Consider the following 20,548-nt stretch of genomic DNA (forward strand, 5'->3'; position numbering starts at 1 on the left):
CTCAGTTGGTTAAGCGTCTGGTTCTCAATGTTGGTGCAGGTCGTGTTCTCACTTTTTGTGGGATTGAGTCCCGCGTTGGGCTCCGTGCTGAGCACGGAGCCTGCATGGGATCCTCTTTCTCCCTCCCCTCCCTTACTCGTTCTCACTCTCTCTCTCAAAATAAATAAATGAACTTAAAAAGTTTTAAAAAGTAAAATGCAATGCAATGAAAGGTATAGGTTAACACGTTGGAAGACTGGGAGTCATTTCTTTGGAGTGAAACCTAAGACTATGGATGGTGGTCCGGCATGCTGGCCAGCCGTAGGGGCAAGACGATTCTTCTGAGTAATGACCGTCGATGATTTGTTTTGTTCTCAGACCACAAAACAGGAAAAATGCTTTCCATAGCATGTCAGATAATGTGCATACTCCACAGTCTATAGACTTTGAACAGCCTTAGAATTAGGAATATGTGACTGAGCCACCTGGGTGGCTCAGTCGGTTAAGTGTCTGACTTCAGCTCAGGTCACGATCTTGCAGTTCACGAATTCGAGCCCCTCGTCGGGCTCTGTGCTGACAGCTCAGAGCCTGGAGCCTGCTTCTGTCTGTCTGTCTGTCGGTCTGTCTCTCTCTCAAAAATAAATAAAACATTAAAAAAGGGGGGGTTATGGGGCACCTGGGTGGCTCAGTCAGTTAAGTGGCCGACTTCGGCTTGGGTCATGATCTTGTGGTCCGTGAGTTCGAGCCCCGCATCGGGCTCTGTGCTGACAGCTCAGAGCCTGGAGCCTGTTTCAGATTCTGTGTCTCCCTCTCTCTGACCCTCCCCCGTTCATGCTCTGTCTCTCTCTGTCTCAAAAAAATAAATAAACGTTAAAAAAAAATAAATAAAACGTTAAAAAAAATTTTTAAAAAGGGGGGGTATGTGACCCATATTCCAGAAAGAACAGCCAAACCAAACAAAAACTCCAAAAGCAACCCAATGCCACCCCAGCTTTAGAAAGCACAACTACCACATCGTGTTTGCCCAGATCATCACAACTAAAATCTCACTGTAAAAAAGTTGTCCGGTGCTGAAGAAAGAAATGCTATTTGTTCTGACTCCTAGAGATGGGGGCATTGGGCTGTAGCACGTGAGGATAAGGTGCAGATAGTTAAAACCACACCTTATATGTAATGAAGAAAAATTCGCTTGATTGTAGAACCCACCATTGAAAACATTATTTCCTATGAATGACTTCCATGGAAAAACACTGCCAACACCAAAATTTTTTTAAAGTTTATTTTTGAGAGAGAGAGAGACAGTGTGTGTGTGTGTGTGTGTGTGTGTGCACGTGCACGAGCAGAGGAGGGGCAGAAAGAGGGAGAGAGAATCCCAAGCAGGCTCTGCACTGTCAGCACAGAGCCCCATGTGGGGCTTAAACTCATGAGCCGCGAGATCATGACCCGAGCCAAGATCCAGAGCTGGACACTCCAGTGACTGGGCCAACCAACTGCCCCTCCAAGATGAACGTAAAGCACCCATGAAGTATATCCAAACAGGTACAGAATATGTCAACTGAGATAGCAGGCAAAAATATCACAAACCGTTGTTGAAAGCAAAACCACATCTAGCAACCCTCAAGTGAAATTCTGCTCCTCTGGACGGAACGATCCTGAGAACTCATGCAAAATAATGGGCTAGGAGAGCATTGGAAGCCATGAGATATGGAAGATATGAAAGAATTCATGATCCCAGCACTCCAGGTGGCTCCACGAGCATGAGGGTGACAATCGCTGGGGGGGAGGGGGGCGGTAAGGTTTGCATCTTGGCCATCCCCATCACTCACTTCAGGACACCCACCAGTCACCAGGAAAAAAAATGGTAATGCCCAACAATACATTATTTTGAGGAAGGGAAGATGTTTTTAAAGAATCAAAAAGTGCCTGTTACTAACTCTGGAATAAACGAACTCATATCACTGAGCCCAAGCAGATGGACTGGAGAAATGTAAGATTCATTGGTGACGACTGAAGATAGCTATTCCCACAAAGCCTGTGGCCTGTGTTTTTAAGAGCAGGTAAAGCAATGACACGTTTGGCTCGTGTGATCTGTCTTGCATTTATTACCCATATGCGTGTTCTTATATGTTTGTGGTTGCCTTTTTTGTTTAATGTTTTTATTTATTTTTGAGAGAAAGAGAGCACAAGTGGGGGAGGGGAAGAGGGAGAGGGAGACACAGAATCGGAGGCAGGCTCCAGGCTCCAAGCTGTCAGCACAGAGACCGACACGGGGGCTTGAACTCACAGACCGTGAGATCACGACCTGAGCTGAAGTTGGACGCTTAACCGACTGAGCCACCCAGGCGACCCTGTTTGTGGTCGTCTTGCACGTCCTCCCTGTTCCTTCTTTTTTCCTAAACGTGTTAAAATTGCCGAGAAGGCGAAAACCCTACTGTTAATAATAATAGCAATGATCATAGTAACCCACATTTACCTAGGCGCTTCCTACTGGTTCATTTAATCTCCACAGCAACCCCACAGGCATGTGTTACTATCATTTCCACTTTTTTAGGTAGGTACAGGAACCTTTCCCTCGGTCATACAACTGGAAAACAACAAGTCTAGGGATTCAAGCCCAGACTGAATGACAACAAAAACTCATGATCTGGTCTGTGCTGACCCCTAAACACTGTCCCACACGCAGAGTACCACATGCAAGCCCCAGGGCGTCCTCCCCTTTGGGGGGGTTCAGAGCCTGGTTATTCGTGAAGCATCTATGTGTTTTTTGCACAAGCCACTTGGACTCTCTGGAAGAACGGATTCTCTGCAGACCGAGGGACTGGGTTCGATGAGTTCCTGCTCAAACTGTCCTGTGATTTTATCTTCCATTCCCACCCTCCTCTCAAGAAACGTATTTATTATGAAAGCATGCCGTGGTTTCCTATTGATAGGTTCCTATGAGTATGTGCATGAGTGTGTGTGTGTGTGTGTGTGTGTGTGTGTGTGTGTGTGTGTGTGACAGAGAGAGACAGAGAGAGAGAGGGAGATTGTTGCCAAAAGCTTTTCATCAAAAACACAGGAATCAAAACACTTAACTTCTAACTGATATCCGAACTGCTTCTGGCCAGGTAGGTGTTCCAAATATTGGGCTGTTCTTATTATGGACTCGATTTTAAGGCACACCTATTCTTTTCTTTTCCACACATGCTAATACATTGTCCATCTTGCCTCTCCTAATAGCCCATGAGTCTTGAACTTGCAGCCAGAAAAGTACTGCCTTTGTAAGGCACAAAAGAACACCAGTGGTTTTTTTTTTTTTTTTAAATCACACGAGGCCTGAATAAAAAGCTCTCTGGCCATTCAGAGGCTGCTTGCATTGTGCAGCTGTTCCTTGACTGCTGAGAACATCTGGCCGCTGACAATGCAGTACCTGAAGGAAACCGTGCACATGGTGCTATTTGGGAGTTGCAGGACCTGGGATTTTTGCCAGGGTCCGCTGAAAGGTCGGGGGCCCTTTTTTCTTGGTCAAACCCTGATAAGCATATTGCAGCTTGTCATTACTGTTGTTTTGCTGTTTGCCTGCCAGTATTTGTTTCACAATTTTATTATGATGATGTCTTCCCAACGTGCTGGCACTTAGGGACTTTTTCTTTTCCTGTTTCGGTCCCACCTCTGTGATATGTACAGTGAGACTTTGATTGGTCATAGTCTACTCCCAGTTAGCAATACATCACTGTGTGGACTCAGTTCCCATGACTTTGGTTCCCTGGGACAATGTCTCTTTCTTCACCAAGCTGATGGTAAATATCTGGTCAGCCTCATCTATTTAAAGCCAGCCAAGCAGGAATCCTAGTGCTGGGGAGAGGATTCTTTTGTTTGTTTGTAAGTAAACAATGGGCTCAACTCTTCCTGACTAAAATTAAATTCCAATCACTCTTAAAATAATACCAAAGAACTAATCTAATTGCAACAGGGAGGCGGAGGGCGATGAGGGCGAATTTCCTAGGGCTGCTTGCTGCTTCACCACCGTGCCTTCCGTGTTTTCTGACGATTCTAGCGAACCTGCCTATGCAAAGGAAATTATTATCTCCCTTGCAGACAGAGCTGGGTGAGCTAAAAGCCAGGTGGGCAACTTTATCTGACATCATTTCCTTCTGAGTAACCAGGATTGAGTTGACGGAGCTACTTCAGGCGTGGCATTTAATTTTTTTCATGTTAAAAAAAATTTTTTTTAAGTTCATTTTTGAGAGACAGACACAGAGAGTGAGCAATGAAGGGGCAGAGAGCAGGGGAGGGAGAGCATCCCAAGCAGGTTCCACACCCAGTGGGGAGCCCGATGCGGGGCTCAAACTCACAAACTGAGATCACATCCTGAGCCGAAATCAAGAGTCACTTAACCGACCAAGTCAACCAGGTGCCCCAAGTTTTTTTCATGTTTTTTTTAAAAAGCCTTAAAAAACAAAAGGCTGAGCAAAATGACTAGTGTCTCTTTCTGGTTTAGAATGTTCTGGAGGATGCCTGTTCTAATCCGTCTCAGTGGAGGAAAATCTGGATTGACGAAAACTCGAGGGAAGTGGGTGTAGCCTGTGTTACAGAATCATTTACAGGAGGAGCCTCTGAGGCAGGAGCTCCCCTTCTGTAGTTATAAACATGACCTACACAAAAGCTGTAGATCTATACAACACAGAAGTGTGGAAAGGTGCTGTGTATTCTTTTTTTTTTTTTTATGCTTATTCATTTTTGAGAGAGAGACAGAGCATGAGTGGGGAAGGGGGCAGAGAGAAAGGGAGACACAGAACCTGAAGCAGGCTCCAGGCTCTGAGCTGTCAGCACAGAGCCCAATGTGGGGCTTGAACCCACGAACCATGAGATCATGACCTGAGCTGAAGTCGGAGGCTTAACCAACTGAGGCACCAGGCGCCTCAGGTGCCACGTATTTTTATTTCTCCCTCGGCTCCGCATCAGCTCTGCTGGGATGAGCGGGACATCAGTACATGCTAATGCATGCATGGGCTGCCACCCATTTTCTCCCTCAGCTTGAGGGCAGCCCTCTTTCTTGGCAGTGCACATTCCTATCTGAAACACCATCAACTCAATGAATCCCGTTTGCAAAGTCAGGATAACTGCCATACGACCTTGATCAGTTTCAAATCGTTCAACATCCAAAGAGCACCTGCCTATCAAGAACCCCCTGCTGCTTCCTCGTATGTTCTCACAACAAACTCCTCCTGACTCCGTGCCTTTTGCTCATCACTGCAATTTCTATTCATCTCCACCCAAATCCTTCCTGTCCCCTTGCCCTAAGCACGGGAAAGCCAACTCTGACTGTGTGCAGACTTGCATCCCTGTTTCCCGGCCAGGTCAATGACCTTATTCCTTTGTCTGACTGTAGCCTCGGTTGGGCAAGGTTACCCCCCACGAACTTACTTCTTTGTACGGACCCCCGTCACTCGGTGCACCACGCTGCCCTTCTTCCTTCCCTTGGGCCACCCTGGCCACTGTTTCTCAACAGAATGTCTGTGCTTTTCTTTAGAGCCTCATTTCCTTAGCCAAAGACGGGTATTTGTATTACACTAAATGCTTCTCTCTTCCAAGATGGGGGGCCTGATTTATGTACGAGTAAGGATCAGTAAGGCATTTCAAATGCTAGAAAGCTTAACATGTGAATTTCTTTAGTTGTTCCTTACTGAAGTTAGGTTTCTGCTTGGGTTTATGTAGTCCTTCTCGAAAAGGCTTCTACAGTTAAAGTATAAAGTCTTGATGTGTTCATTCATATTCATTCAATAACTATGTGCTCCATGTGGGGCTCAGCACTGGGTAACCTGCTCCTTGCAGGAGCTAAGCCCGCAGGAGCATGGTAGTTCCAAGTGCACTGGGAAGCAGCGGGGTGACAGGTCTGATTTATGCTCTGTACATGTGAATTCAGCACAACAGTGGGGGCAGCAGGGATGGACAGAAGGAAAGGAACTCTGGCTGTATCCACGAATAATCAACAAGGCTTACTGAGATAAGCCAGTGGATTCTGTCTTGCTGGTTTCTGGCCGTGTCAGTGGGTTGGGAGAGAAAGGGCAAAGAGCCGATCAGCCTCCTTGGGGAGAGTGGGGAGATGACCCCAAGTGCCAGGGAAGGAAGGGGCAGCCTTGGATGCAAGTGGAGAATGGAGGGCGTGAAGCCTGGAGGTGCCAGGAAGGAAAGGGAGAGCTGATGGCCTCCTGGCCTTGGTTGTATCCACCTGGTAGAAGTGAGGTCTCTGCCCTGAGATGGGAGAGAGGTTTGGCAGAGAGTAGTAAGGGTCTGGCCTCCCAGCTGCCTCACCGATCCAGAGAGGGGCTGCTTTTGAGCAGGAGAAAGGGACGAGGAGCTGAAGAGTTGTTTGTAGCTTTGCTAAGTATGCTCTGTAGCCCTTCCAGATAGCTACGTGTAGCCTCACTCCAGAGGAAAGTGCACTGATATGCTTTGGAAAGATCTTCAATAACAAGGGCTTTCTAAGTAACTTCCAGTTTAGCCAGGAAATCACTCACCCAGAATCGCTCCCTCCCCTAAGTATTCCAGTTACTCAAAAGTTTTACTGAGGGGCGCCTGGGTGGCGCAGTCGGTTAAGCGTCCGACTTCAGCCAGGTCACGATCTCGCGGTCTGTGAGTTCGAGCCCCGCGTCAGGCTCTGGGCTGATGGCTCGGAGCCTGGAGCCTGTTTCCGATTCTGTGTCTCCCTCTCTCTCTGCCCCTCCCCGTTCATGCTCTGTCTCTCTCTGTCCCAAAAATAAATAAAAAACGTTGAAAAAAGTTTTACTGAAACATGTCAGCATTGAGAAATGCAGAAGGCAGCTAAGCAGGTTGAAGAGCTGTCAGAAATCCCGCATCTGCGCACAGAGCACCAAAGGCAGGGTCTCTTTAGAGGCTAGTCATTTCAAACCCACCATGTCCAATGCACAGGTGCACCACAGGTTACAAAAAGGAAAGACAAAGAAGAAAACCTTCAGCATGGAGTAGAACAGTCGTATTTTATGGCACATGTGTTCATTTAGTTGGCATGGGGGCATTTTGAATTGCTACCTTAGAAATTAACCAATAGTGGGGCACCTGGGTGGCTCAGTGGGTTAAGCATCCGACTTTGGCTCAGGTCATGACCTCGCAGTTCATGGGTTCGAGCCCCCCCGTTGGGCTCTGTGCTGACAGCTCAGACCCTGGAGCCTGCTTCGGATTCTGTGTCTCCCTCCCTCTCTCTCTCTGCCCCTCCCCTGCTTGAGTTCTCTCCCTCAAGAATAAATAACTATTAAAAAAAGAAGACATTAACCAATAGCTTTGCAGTTTGAGTGAACAGTTAAAAGGACTCAAAAGACCAAAATGTTAACTAATAGGTACATTTAATAGGTGCATAGGATTCATTTTAAAATAGTGTGGTCAAAATGTGGACGGTATGCAGCACAGAGCCTGCTTTGGGTCCTCTGTCCCTCTCTCTCCGCCCCTTCCCCCCTCATTCGTTCTCTCTCTCTCTCTCTCTCTCTCTCTCTCTCCCTCAGAAATGAATAAACATTTTTTTTTTTAAAAAAGCATGTGGACAGTCACACTCAGGGCCAAGCTGAGGTGTGTTTGTGAGCTGCTGGCAAAGGGCAAGGAGAAACCTGATCCTGCACTTTGTAAATTACAAACTGTTTATACCTGTCATCTCTGTCTGGGTCTGTGCTAATGACACTTGAACAATTGGCTTATGTGTGACAGAGCACTGAGAGCCAGCAGTTTCAAAGCAACCACATCCAAAGGCATTGTTATTGAGGTCCACAGGAGATTGAGGGAAAGTAACGAGGATTGTGATGTAGGTGAGGACTTTTACCACTGGGTTTGGGGTGATTTTAGAAGGGTTGGCCCTGGGAATATCTCCAGTTAGATTGGGCCTGGGTATGCAGTTATACCCCCCACCAGGACCCGAATGCCTCAGGGACACTAATCTTCCCACAATTTCTCAAATTGGAAGGACTAGTTGGAAAAGGCAGGGTTCATTATATCATATTACAGTCACTGAGTCCTTTCCATCTGGCTCAGAAAACTGCAGTAGGAATCATGTGTTTTTAAAACTTTGTTTCTTTTCTCCCCCCCTCCAGACCTTCCCCATCCTCACTGCCCAATGTCTAGTACAATGCCCTGCACGCAGACTAATAAGCACCTATGAAAGGTTTAGCGCATTTAAGACCTGGGAAATACTCTAATTAGAGGGCAGGGTGCACCAGCGCTCAGGATGTAGGCTTTGGGGTCAGCTCACCCAGGGTTCTAGTCCATCCACCCCACTTACCAGTATGTGGCCTGGGGAAGTCTCCTCACCTGGGACATGGGGGTAATAACAGCAGGCATCTCAAAGTGTCTTGAGGACTAAGTGAGCCATTACAGGAGTTAGATCAGTGCCTGACGCGTGGTAAACACATCAAGTATTATTATTTTTGCAAAAATAAATTCCTCTTGAGCAGAGAGAGCCCTTCTGAAAATACGCCACCTAAAATAATGGTAAGCAGGTATCTTTGGTCACTGGGAAAAGTTCTACAACTTCTGCATATTCCCTAGCCTATTTTTAAAGGTAAAAATTTTATTTTTTATTTTCTTTTAATATTTTGAGAGAGAAAGAGAGAGACCAAGCAGGGGAGAGGCAGAGAGAGAGAGAGGGAGAGAGAGAATCCCAAGCAGGCTCCACACCCAACACAGAGCCCAACGTGCAGCCCGAACTCACAACCATGAGATCATGACCTGAGCTGAAATCAAGCGTCAGACACTTAACCGACTGAGCCACCAGTCCGCCCAAAACACCCCTTTAAGATTTTATTCTTAAGCAATTTCTATACCCAACAGGGGGCTCAAACTTACTACCCTGAGATCAAGTCACATGCTCTACCAACTGAGCCAGCCAGGCACCCCCAAAAGGTAAAAATTTTAGATTAATATGAGTTTTCACTCCTTGTAAATCCAAAGGGGACACAATTATATACAAGAGTGTATACAATTTTGTTTAAAACAAAGCAGAAAAGTAGGAGTCTTTTTGAATAATAAATTAAACTTTAAAAATGTTTTTTCCTCTAAAAAAAAGTACCAGATTCTGTTTCCTCTTGGAAACAACTTCGCATCTGGGATGCCAAATTTCAGTCTTAATACAGTATGGAACAGTTGAGTTATAATTTTTTAACTTCCCAGAACACACAGAATTCTGATGGGAACATGGGAAAGGACATTTATCTTTTCAGCTGCATGAAAATGAAACCCGTAATATTTTAGTGAACTGAAAGAAAAATACATATTAAAAATTAAGACCATGTGTGACAAGGAGTGTCTCTATAGCTACAACATTAGATTTTGTACAGTTACCCTGCTCTACAATATGATGTCCTATACCAGTGATTGGAAGTAACAGTGCCTTTTAGATGAGAATGAAAGTAATTAGTAGTTATTTTCATTCAAAGATACTTAAGACTGACAACCATTTATTTCAAGTGGACGGATGTGCAGCCATATTGAATATAAGCCACCTTCTGATTAGGAGAATAAAACACAGCCTTCAAGGAAAACAGGGAGATGCTGATGAATATTGTTTACTTCATCCTTAGAGGGAGACTAGTTTGGAACGGCTCTCTTATAGCTGTGTCTCAGGATATTAAAATAACTGGTTGAAATATAAAGCATTCAATTAATCACTATTCATACTAAACAGATTCTCCATTGACACTGGCCAGATTCTTTCGTGTGTGTATGTGTGTTTGCTGTTTTATTTTAATGCCCGAGGTTAATAACACCCTTAAGAGACTGTCTACGGGTCCACCCAGTACCAACAGAGCCTAGGCTTATCATTATGCCAGCTTCACAACCAGAATCCATTAGTTAATTTAACAGAGTCTGAGAAAAACTCATTTGTCTCCTTCAGTGTTCTGCACAAAGTGACACAGGGTCAGGCATTATCTGGTGGCGGGGGACAGTGAAATTAAAGTCCCTGGGCACCAGCCATTCACAGCAGTAGAATGGATGATTATCAGGCTGGATATAATTATAGAGCCACAGCAGTCCCCAACAATACACTGGCTATCTACCGAGCACAAAGGTTTAAATCCTTAATTTGTTGTGGGCCAGAATTATCTGTGAAGTGTCCATGCGTTTTTGTGTATCATCAATCACAACTCAGATAGGCAACCACTGCTGTTTGCGTTTTGGAAGTTTGGCAGCTGGTAAGGTTCTGCCTAGTTTTCTGACAGAAAGATAGGAAGCAGGGCTGCAGAAAGGCTTTTAGTGGCAGAAGGATGACACTTCTGCCGAGGTCCTATCACAGGCTCATTAGCTGAGTGGAAATCCGAACCTCGTCAGTTTCAAAGGTATACTTAGACATATACAGAGTCATCTGTTTCATTAAGTTAATTTACCTGAGCCGGCTTGCCTCATAATCAAACTGCTTCTGCAATGTCAGCACCACACCTTAAAGGCCCATGAGGACAGAGTGGGGTGAGAGGCACTGCTCATCAGGACACTGGGGCTTACATGGCATACTTTAACTGGGCGCTTCCAGAAATCCACATTCTATTCACAAGCGAGAAACATGGCAGGAAGTTCACGAAGGCTTGTTATTCACTTTTGGTTCCAAAGGATGAAGTTGGAAAATGAGAAGAGAGACCGTACGCTATGCTAATCACTTAAGAATAGTATCCAATTGTTAAGAGAGGAAATGAAAAAAGGAAAAGGAAGCCGGAGAGAGGGCTACCCATTTGGTGATTAGGTGTTTAACCTCTCGTGAGCCTGGAGAGTGCAAACTGCTGTACAGCTAGATTCACTCAAATGATAGGACCTCCAGGAAACTGTACCTGCAACTTATATCCTGCAGAAGTTGCTAATTAAAGAAAAATCTGTATTTCTCACCCCCCCTCCCTTTGTTTTGTTCTCAAAGTGGTGTCTTTGTTCCTTTTTTAATATGCCTTTGTGGTATTTAAACTTGAGTGTTATCAGTGGAGAGCTGTTTGCATGTTAAAATTTAATCTTATCTAAGGTTTTGTGGTCTCAGGGTTGACTTTTAACTGAAAGTTGTTACTGGCTTTCATGCCATGCTGTTAACCCTGACTGTTTAAGACGAACAATTAGATTCCATTAGAACCAACTGGTTTGATAAAGAGACCTGAGGACATGTTATCTCCCTTCTTCTAGCACAGAGCTAGAACTTCAGTTCTCTGGAGGAAGATGGAAAAGAATTCCTTCTCCAACCTCATGTATACCTTCACCTGTTCATGGCCTACTAGGTATAAAAGATCACCTTCTCAAAGCACTTAGGTGAGAAATACTTCCCTACACATAGGGGAAAAGTCCACATATTTTCTTGCATTGAATCATCAGAAATAGTTTATTTTATTTAGCAAGCCCCAAATCCATTTGTTTAACTTGGCAATAACTGTCTTTTTTTGGCCATGTTTAATTTTCTTTATCCAACATTTTGGAAGATCCAACTCCACCCATTGTTAGAGCAGGAATGTTCAATTGCTTAGTTCTGATGACAAAATATTTAATGTCAAGTGTGACTGTGAAGGATCAACCCCCGTCTGAATGGATATTTTGCTAGTAGGAGCTTTAAGTAACAATTGAAACTTCATTGTCAGGAGTAGATAAAATAAATACCATCTTTTCACACCCAGGGGATTCTGGGCCAGCTATATCTTTCTGAGTTCTGATTTCATTGTCCACACAATTGAATAAAATATCTACTCTAATGCAATATTAAGATCACAGATTTAATAATACAGAACTTGGGGAATGCAAAATTTACTTTTGTCGAGATAACAATTTCTTCCGTGTGCTGGGCATTATGTGCACTTAAAGCTATGCTTTCAGTAACGTAACTAGGTCAGGGATTTCATAGAACGTGGAGGCGCTCTGGTTACCGTACCAATACCATCCTCTTAACATTTCGTGTATATTTCAACAGCCTGTATGTGCAAGTAAAAGGCAAACGCTATGTCAGTCTGATGTGTGTTACCAGGGTATGTATACGTAACAGAGCTTCTAAGACCAGCTAGCACTAAGGCCTTTAAACAAGAAACTCTGGTGCAATTTGCAGTAACTGCTTCAAGGCTCCAGTCTATGACCAAATGAGCTACATGAGTAAATCTAAGCCTTTCTGGAAAAATTAAAACTTAACATGTCTAGCGTTTTTCTAACAGTGCATATGTATTTGTACTCTATTTTGTAATTTGTTACTGATGTATCTGTGTCCCCATACACTGTAAATTCTCTGAGGACAGAGATTATATATTTGATTATTCATTCACTGATTCACTACCTAATGGTAGGCAGATTACTAAACAAATAATGTCAGTTTGATTGCTCTGATAGAGCACTTTCATGTGGAAGAAAGGAGAGAGAGATTAGTGATTAACAGGGGCTGGGAGGGGTGGGGAATCAGGGAAGACTTCACAAAGGAGGTGGTATTTGTTGAAGAAGGTCTTACAGGAAGGGTAGGAACTTCAAGGTAGGAAAGAGAATGGGAAGGAGAAGTGGGATGGGGCGGGAGGTAGGGGGACAATGGGGAAGGCACTGGGGAAAAAAACCCACCCTAGGGAAGGGCAGTGTAGGATGCAAAACAATGAAAGAGGAGAAAAGAAGGCAAAAGACAATCCAGTAGGAGCCATTCTCGTAAACTCCTCCAAATCAACTGAATTGTGAGAAATGCTCAACCTTATTGGCAGGGGCGGTTCATGGAAACCCTGGTGTATATTCTTAACCCTGGGCACAGCCAGGAAAGCCAGGGCAAGCTCCTCACCTCGGACTGCTAGGATGAGAAGATGCCCGAGGGCTCTCAATACTGCTTCCTTTCAAGTTCTTGTACATTAGCCCTCCCTCCTCTCCCTATTGGCCACGGTGCCTGAGACAGTGTCTTGCTCACAAAAACAATAAATGCTCAATCTGTGGTCTTTTGTAAACGCGCCTCTCCCTTTGAGGTGCCTGTAATTGTAGTTGGGGAGACAGATACGAGCCAGGTCGTAATGACGAACACCAGTAACGACAGACTGCTCCTTTTTGACACTGATGTGGCCCCAAAAACTGCACTGTAAAAAGTGCACCCCTCCTGGGGTGCCTGAGGTACTCACTCCGTTAAGCGTCCCATTCCTGGTTTCCGCTCAGGTATTGATCTCGTGGTTTGTGAGTTCGAGCCCCGCATTGGGCTCTGTGCTGGTCTCACAGAACCTGCTGGGGATTCTCTCTCTTTCTCTCCCCCTCTCCCCCTACCCCTCCCCAGCTCGTGCTCTCTCTCTCGCTCTCTCTCAAGATAAATAAATAAACTTAAAAAAAAAAAGTGCACCCCTCCCTTCCTGAAACGAGTAATTTAAACTTCCGTAAAGTTTTGGTGAGGCACCAAACTGCAGGTACCGTCATCTGAGAATGGCAGCCATCCATGAGTGCAACAAAATGTGGGCATCAGCAACATAAGACGCAGAAGGCCGTGGCTGGGAAGTTTGGGGGTAAAGGGGAAAAAGCAAACAACGGTGAAGTGTTTTGGGGAAACAAGTGTTGTGAACGTGTACAAAATCCAAAATGCTGAAATGTGGGGACACTTAAGAGTTTCCAAATGCCAGCCTCAGGCTCAAAGGGGACTGAGAAGAAAACAGAAGCATACGTTTATTACATGCCTCTTTACTTTTAATCCTAAAAATAACTGTATGAAGAGAAAGCACCGTTAGCCCCCTTTTATAGTGGAGGAACCCGTGGCTGACAGAGATTAAATCAACTAACCCAAGGCCATGTGGCCACTAATAGACGGAATAGGACGGAAATCCACTATAATATAAGCTCCATCGTTCACTGAGCAAGCCTCGGGGCCTAGAACATGGCTGGCACACAGCAAGTGCTCAGGAATTATTTTCTGAAACCACCAAACTCCAAAGCCGGTGTTTACAAAGTGGTCAGGGTCGAGTTGGTCTCAGAGAAGACGGACTTTTGTACCTGCTCCTGGGATAAAGAAATAGCTAGAAAGGCAAGTGGGCAGACATTTAGTTGGAATGAAGGAACAACAGCAGTAGAAAACACACAAGACAAGGGAGATGAAGAGTTAGGTGTTTTGCCTAAGTCTCTACCCAAAATATTGGTTCTTGTACTAGTAGAAAACTGTTTTCCTTGTCACTGAAACAACAGCTAAGACAAAGCATAGAACATGTGACCCCTAAAGAATATCTTCTAAGAATTAACAGTGTGTGTGTGTGTGTGTGTGTGTGTGTGTCTGTGTACATAATCATACATTCTACAGAGGTTAGAAACCTGTAAAAATAAATGGCGATATTGAAAGAGGTTTTTAACCTTAACTGTAGCATTTGCTAGTGGAAACTGTGATTACTGTTGTATTTTTGGTGGTGACTGTTCATGATTTTTTTAAAGGTCTGACACCTGCCCTCTTGATATTTATGTGTTTCTTGCAAGGGAACCCAAGATTCACAACTGTGAGCTTGTAATGAGGAAAAGAAGACAATACAGATATCATGAAAAGGAGTATGAATTGAATATCACCAGAGAGACAAATCACATATTCTATGCTGCTTTAATTGGAAAGCAGTTCTTTCGTGGGGTTACTTTCTCCTCAGCTAAGATAATTAAGTCTGGGCTGACACTGGTGACCAGCTACCGATGATATATCGTCAGTTACTAACAATGCAGGAATCAGTAATCAAAATTTATATTTCCCAGGTTACCAGGGCACAGTTGAAGAAGAAAAGCCGTTTTGATAAGGCTGCGAGATAGGGTTCCTAACACAGTACTCACATGGCCTCTACTCCACAGCATCTGGGGGGGTGGGGGGGAGGGGGCTAATGAGGTCTGTTTTATTTCAACTCTGTCATAAAAGAGAACCTACCTATTGTCCGTGTTTACATTAAAAATACATCATAAGCCCCATGCTAGAAGTCTCTTCCTTGCTCCCTGTCATTTTTAATGGATCAAATTATATTTTCTTAGTGGTTTGGCATGAGGGCAGGTGGGCACAAAATAGACTTAGGTATTTTAAGAGCCATGCCATGCAGCTGGCACAAGTTTTTTGAATCATGATCAGTTATCCCTGAGCAGAGCTGAAGGCACTGAAATTGAAGGATTAGGATTGTAATTTTGATCCCATTTGTTTGTATCAGCGGCGCCCAACTTGTCTGCTTACTACAATCACCTGGGGATCTACGAAAATTTCCAAAGCCCAGGCCATACCCCCAGACGAATGCAGTCACAACCTCTGGGTGTGGGACACAGGCACCTTTGATTTGCAAAGCTCTCCAGGAGATTTCAAAGTACAGGCGAGTGTGGAAAACACCGGTTTATACTCACAGTATGGTATGTGTTTGCACTTAGTTGTGCACAGAGAGGCATACGCGGGTGGGGTGAGGAAAAGGGAACACATATGATCCAAAGGGCAGTTCAAGCTGGAGCTGAAATTGGATTCTGAAACCACCGTCTCCCTCCCCAGTGAGAGAAGCAATTTCACAGTGGTTGAAAAGGACCCTGGGGAGAATGGAGAAATAAGCCTTTGGCCCCCCTCTGCTCAGCACCTAGCTCAGTGTGGAGTACAGAAGTGGAAAGGAGGGGCGCCTGGGTGGCTCAGTCAGTTAAGCGTCCGTCTTCGGCTCAGGTCATGATCTCACGGTTCGTGGATTTGAGCCCCACGTCGGGCTCTGTGCTGACAGCTCAGAGCCTAGAGCCTGCTTCAGATTCTATGTCTCCCTCTCTCTCTGCCTCTCCTCCACTCATGCTCTGTCTCTCTCTCTCTCTCTCTCTTTCTCTCTTTCTCTCTCTCTCTCTCAAAAATAAATAAATGTTTAAAAAAAAACAAAACAAAACAGTGGAAAGGAAAGAGGGAGGAGGAGTGCCTTATAGCTTACCTCCCAGAAAGGGATGTTGGGGTAGAATGAAGGATGCTTTTCCCTGATCATATTCCAATACAGTGCCCTCTTTGCTCTGTTGCTGAAGTCTTATTTTCTCTCTACTCTAGTCAATGTCCCCTCCTCTCTGGCAACAGTCATTCTGATGTAGTCTAAGGTGACCACTCCCAGAAGAGAACACCCATTCTGCTTCTAAAAAGCCCGACATCATTTAGGGATGCTCCAGAAGCCGCCTTTGGCCTTCCTGTGACATGGGAGGCGAACGCCAAGAAAGGGCATGGACGCCAAAGGACATGGGGGGTGGGGTGGGTAGGAGCCTGCCCAGAAATGAACATGCAAATAGAGGGAAAATCAGGTTCCCATACTCAGCACTGGAGTCTTGTTTGTAGAAAATATGAAGGGTAGTTGCTTTGAGCTCTTTCGATTCTTTGAATTTGACCTCACTGTGCCCTGCCTTTCTAAGTTGGTTACATTTTTATTTGAAAGCTAATAAATTAGGCAGACATTCATATGGCGTGCAGGCGGGCGGGTTCACGGTGTTGGGTAAACTACGAGCCACCGTATGTATCCATCTGTGTCACAGATAAAATTCACAAAGTTATCTCTACAGACACCACAATGCCCGTAAACGCCCCTCACTCTCATCCTGTATTCCAGAATATTATCACTGGTTGAGCAGACTACGAAGGCAGAGAGGTCCTAGGGAAAATTCTGGGAAATGGCACGTAGCAGGAGGCCTGAGTCCTGGGTCTGCCTCGGGAGACACAGATTTTTAAGAAATAACTAGTTTTGGGGTTCCCCCCCACAAATGAAATGCATGCACAAGGAACGAATTTTTTAAAAACTACAAGAGTACAACACAAAAAGTGAGTCCCTTTCCCACAGGTGACCTCCAGTCCCCCTCTTTCATAGACAAACCTGTGCTATTAGCTGCTTGTATGGCAGAAATGAAATATTCACAACACTTAAAAAATCAGTCTTGGGGTGGATTTAAATTTGCATTTTAAAAAATGCCCCTTTCACAATCACCATAGAATGCAAGGTGGTATATTTAAAAATACCCAAAGCCTCTTGAGTCAAAATCGACAAATATTTAGGGGCACCTGGGTGGCTTAGTCATTTGGGTGTCCAACTTTGATCTTGGCTCAGGTCATGATGTCACAGTTCGTGAGTTCAAGCCCCGCGTCACGCTCCGGGCTGACAGTGCACAGCCTGCTTGGAATTCTATCTCCCTCTCTCTCTCTCTCTCTGCCCCTACCCGACTTGTGTTTTCGTGCTCCCTCTCTCTCTCTAAGTAAATAAATAAACTTAAAGAAAATTTTTTTTATTCGACAAATATTTAGCAAGGACTTCCAACGTGCAAGATGTTGCCTAAGCATGGCATTTGTACTGAGGATTCTACACATTCACATTTCAGGTTTTCTGGTGTACAATCAACTCATCTAGTTTTATGTCTTTGCTTTAAATCCTTTTTTCTTTTCCAGAAACAAAGATCATCTCTTTCTTGTGCCCCACCCCCCACCTCCACTACCCCCTCCCATAACTTCTGAACTTTTCACACATTCCCTACTTTGAGATCTGTTTTGAGCCCAGATATCCGGGTGGGTGGTACCTTCTGGCCAAAGTACTATCTCTCATACCTTCTCCAGCTGGACTGGCTCAAGGATCTGCTAGTCCCCAAAGAAATAAAACTTCTCTGAGTTGCAGAAGAAAAAGAGCTGCAATGCACTATGCTGAAAAGACACATGTGCTGAAGGATGATAGTCAGGCCACAACCCAGCCGACATCCCGCCTGCATCTTGTTTGTGAAGGGAGAAACACCTCACTCTGTAGCCCACTGAGGCCCACTGTGGGCTGGCTGCACAGATGAGCACCCCATAGCCCCCTCCAGCCCCGGCCAGTAACATCTGTATGTGTTCTCTCCAGCTGGCTGGCCCAGCTGTTCTGGTGTCAGGAGAAAGTTATGAGTCACCGGGAAGGGATTTGAGGCAAGAGTGCAGTTATATCATCTCTTGGGGTCTGTATGTCATTGGCAATAGAGGCTTAATAACAAGCCAGTGGATGACATTCACCCCCAGGAAGGCCACACACCAGAACTTAACTTCGTATCCCACACTTCAAGACCTCCTCTGAGCCTTGCAGAGATGAGATGAGGTGGGGCAGTATGGATGCTGGACGTTCCCACCCTAGAAGGCCTTGGGTGGGTGCCCATCACGTTCATTAGGTTACCGCCATCTCTGGCCTTGCAACCGACCTATCTCTACACAAGCTGGTCAAACTGGGATTCTGAATGAATGAGGCCCTGCCAAAGCCTGAGGACTTTCTCTTTGGTTGTTTGATTCCAGGCAGGCTATTTCATCCACAGAGCTATATGGGCAGCCTCCAGCAAAAGCTTGAGTCAACAGCAGGATTTTCCTGGACCATCTGTGGTTTCCTGCTCTAAGCAGTGCTTCCTCAGTACGTGGGAGGAAGAACTTGTCAGAGGATCCAAGAATCAGAGGCAATCAGGGTTTCCATCGGGACCTTACATGTTGTCTGGTCTAGCCCCACATCCGATGTCTGACTGCCCCAGACAATATTCCTTCTACTTCCACACTCATCCGGCCTCCCACCCCCCTGGGGAGGCCAGTCCATGTTTGTGTTACTGGGACTACTAGAAACATTATTTGGAGCAGCAATGACCTCCTAATGGTTTCTGCCCATTGATCTTAGCTCTACCCTCATAACTGTCTTCCAGGTTTCTCTAGGTATCTAAAAACACCCATCCTCACTCCTTGAGTCTCCACCTTTTAGTTTATTTTTGAGAGAGAGAGCATGAGCAGGGGAGGGGCACAGAGCGAGACAGAATCTGAAGCAGGCTCTACACTGACAGTGCAGAGCCCAAACGCGTGGCTCAAACCCACAAACTGCAAGATCGTGACCTGACCAAAGCTGGACACTTAACTGACTAAGCCACCCAGGTGCCCCTTTTGGTTTGTCAGAAGTTGTTCTGATGCTCTTTCTTGGGGTAACATGTACTCATTATTTGAGGAGTATGTGTCAGAAGTTCACTGTGTAGTAAGCTTTGTTTCTGCACATGGAGATACAGTGACTAACAAGACAAGCTTGTCCATACCAAGGTGACATTCTATTTGGTGTTGGGGGTGGGATAGATGAAATCAAATAAGAATATAAATGTGGAAATACCAACTAGGGATAAATCTGCTACAGAAATTTGGAAGAATGTGATTTAAAAAAAAAGGCATTGGGTTGCTTTCCGAGGTCAGGAAAGGTCTGTTAGGGAAGGGACATTTTCACTGATTTCTGAACGACAAAGGTGAAACCGCTGTCTGAAGACTGGGAGAATGTTCCAGGTGGTGCAGGGGGCGAGCCGCAGGTCCGGGTCCAGAAGGCAGGAATGGAAAACCAGGAAAACCAGGTCGGTCGGATGGAGGAGAGTGTGGAATGGTGGAATGGAACCAGATGGGGTTGGGGGAGATAGGGGGTGCTTCCTGCACCCAGGAGAGGCGGTTTCAATTGCACCGTGAAAGCAGTAAGAAGCCACTAGAGAATTTATGCAGCGGAAGGCGGGACCTGACTGCGCTTTTGAAAGACCATCATAGGGAGTGAGTAGAGAGGTGGATAGATATGGCATGTGTTTGGTGATAAAATCAATATCTGGATGTTACCTCTCCATCCCTTTGAACTTGAAGTATTTTACGTTTACGCTGCTCTCTACTTTTGCTGACCTGATGCTGCCTCCCAAGGCAGTCTGGGGGCGCTCTGTAAGGGCAGAACCAACCACTGAGTCCCTGATCTCAGGATCCCCCACATCCCAGCTCCGTGCCTTGCCTGCACAGGAGACTCCACCATTTGTTGAGGGAATAAATGGATGAATCCATGAGTGAAGGGGGACCGCTGCTCATTTAACCAAACGCTGAAAGTCAAGTCCTCTCTCCCTGCCAGCACGCCTGTATGCTGTCATCTCAGGTGTCCCGTTCCCACTGACAACTCCCGACACGTTAAGGAACGAATCTGTGACACACAAAAACAATGCCCCCTTGGAATAAAACCACTTGCAAAAAATGGGGAAAATTACCAAGAACGAGTCTCGGTCTCCAAGGCCACCTCACAAAGTGTGAGGGAAGAGGTATGTCCTCATGCCAGATGGTGACATGGGGCCCGAGCCTAGGTAATCCTGCCCTGGGGGGCATACAGCACCTTGTTCCCACCTCACTGAAAATTCTGGAGGAGCCTCTGCCTTTCTTCCACGCCTTAGTGCTGCTGGAAAGGGCTGATTAAATAGATATGCGAGGAACACATCTGCCTACTCTTGCATAACACTTCAGAATGACTTTTCTTTTTTTACTCTTTGGAGAACTGAAGACTATGTTAACTGAACAGGAAGAATATCACCATTTGAGTAGAAAATGATTCTGCCTTAGTCTTTTACTTATTCACAGTGAACCTGGGGACTCTCCCTTTCAAAAAGAAGTTCATGCATTAGTCCCTCTCCAGGTGTTCTACAGCTCTGGGTGTGTGTGTGTGTGTGTGTGTGTGTGTGTGTGTGCACGCGTGTTCCATCTCACTACTCAGACCTTAGCATCCTTACCAGAGAGAAAGCCTGTATGACCCACATGGACCTCTATGCTTATCAGTAACCAGATGATGGGTAGCTTTTCAGAGCCATTTATGCATTTCCCATGCCACCGTTTCCTCCCCAAGAAAGCCGTGCATGTGTGTGCGTGCAGGGA

General features: G+C 45.4%; 1 protein-coding gene and 1 long non-coding RNA gene across 5 annotated transcripts in view; one reads left to right on the plus strand and one right to left on the minus strand.

The window, feature by feature from the left end:
* SEMA6A (semaphorin 6A) overlaps positions 1-20,548 on the plus strand; it is a 135,423-nt gene that overhangs the window by 35,987 nt on the left and 78,888 nt on the right. Inside the window, exon 1 of one of the 4 annotated variants that reach the window (XM_060636318.3) lies at positions 3,738-3,840. The exons of the other annotated variants lie outside the window; for them this stretch is intronic. The gene's annotated coding sequence lies outside the window, so the exon portion shown is untranslated. Of the gene's footprint in view, positions 1-3,737; positions 3,841-20,548 lie in introns of those variants that run through there. 4 annotated transcript variants of the gene reach the window in all.
* LOC132681654 (uncharacterized) overlaps positions 1-20,548 on the minus strand; it is a 118,304-nt gene that overhangs the window by 23,708 nt on the left and 74,048 nt on the right. The gene's annotated exons all lie outside the window — the stretch shown is intronic.

This window comes from Panthera onca, chromosome A1 (assembly GCF_046562875.1).
Source record: "Panthera onca isolate mPanOnc1 chromosome A1, mPanOnc1 haplotype 2, whole genome shotgun sequence".
In the NCBI taxonomy this organism is placed as follows: domain Eukaryota; kingdom Metazoa; phylum Chordata; class Mammalia; order Carnivora; family Felidae; genus Panthera; species Panthera onca.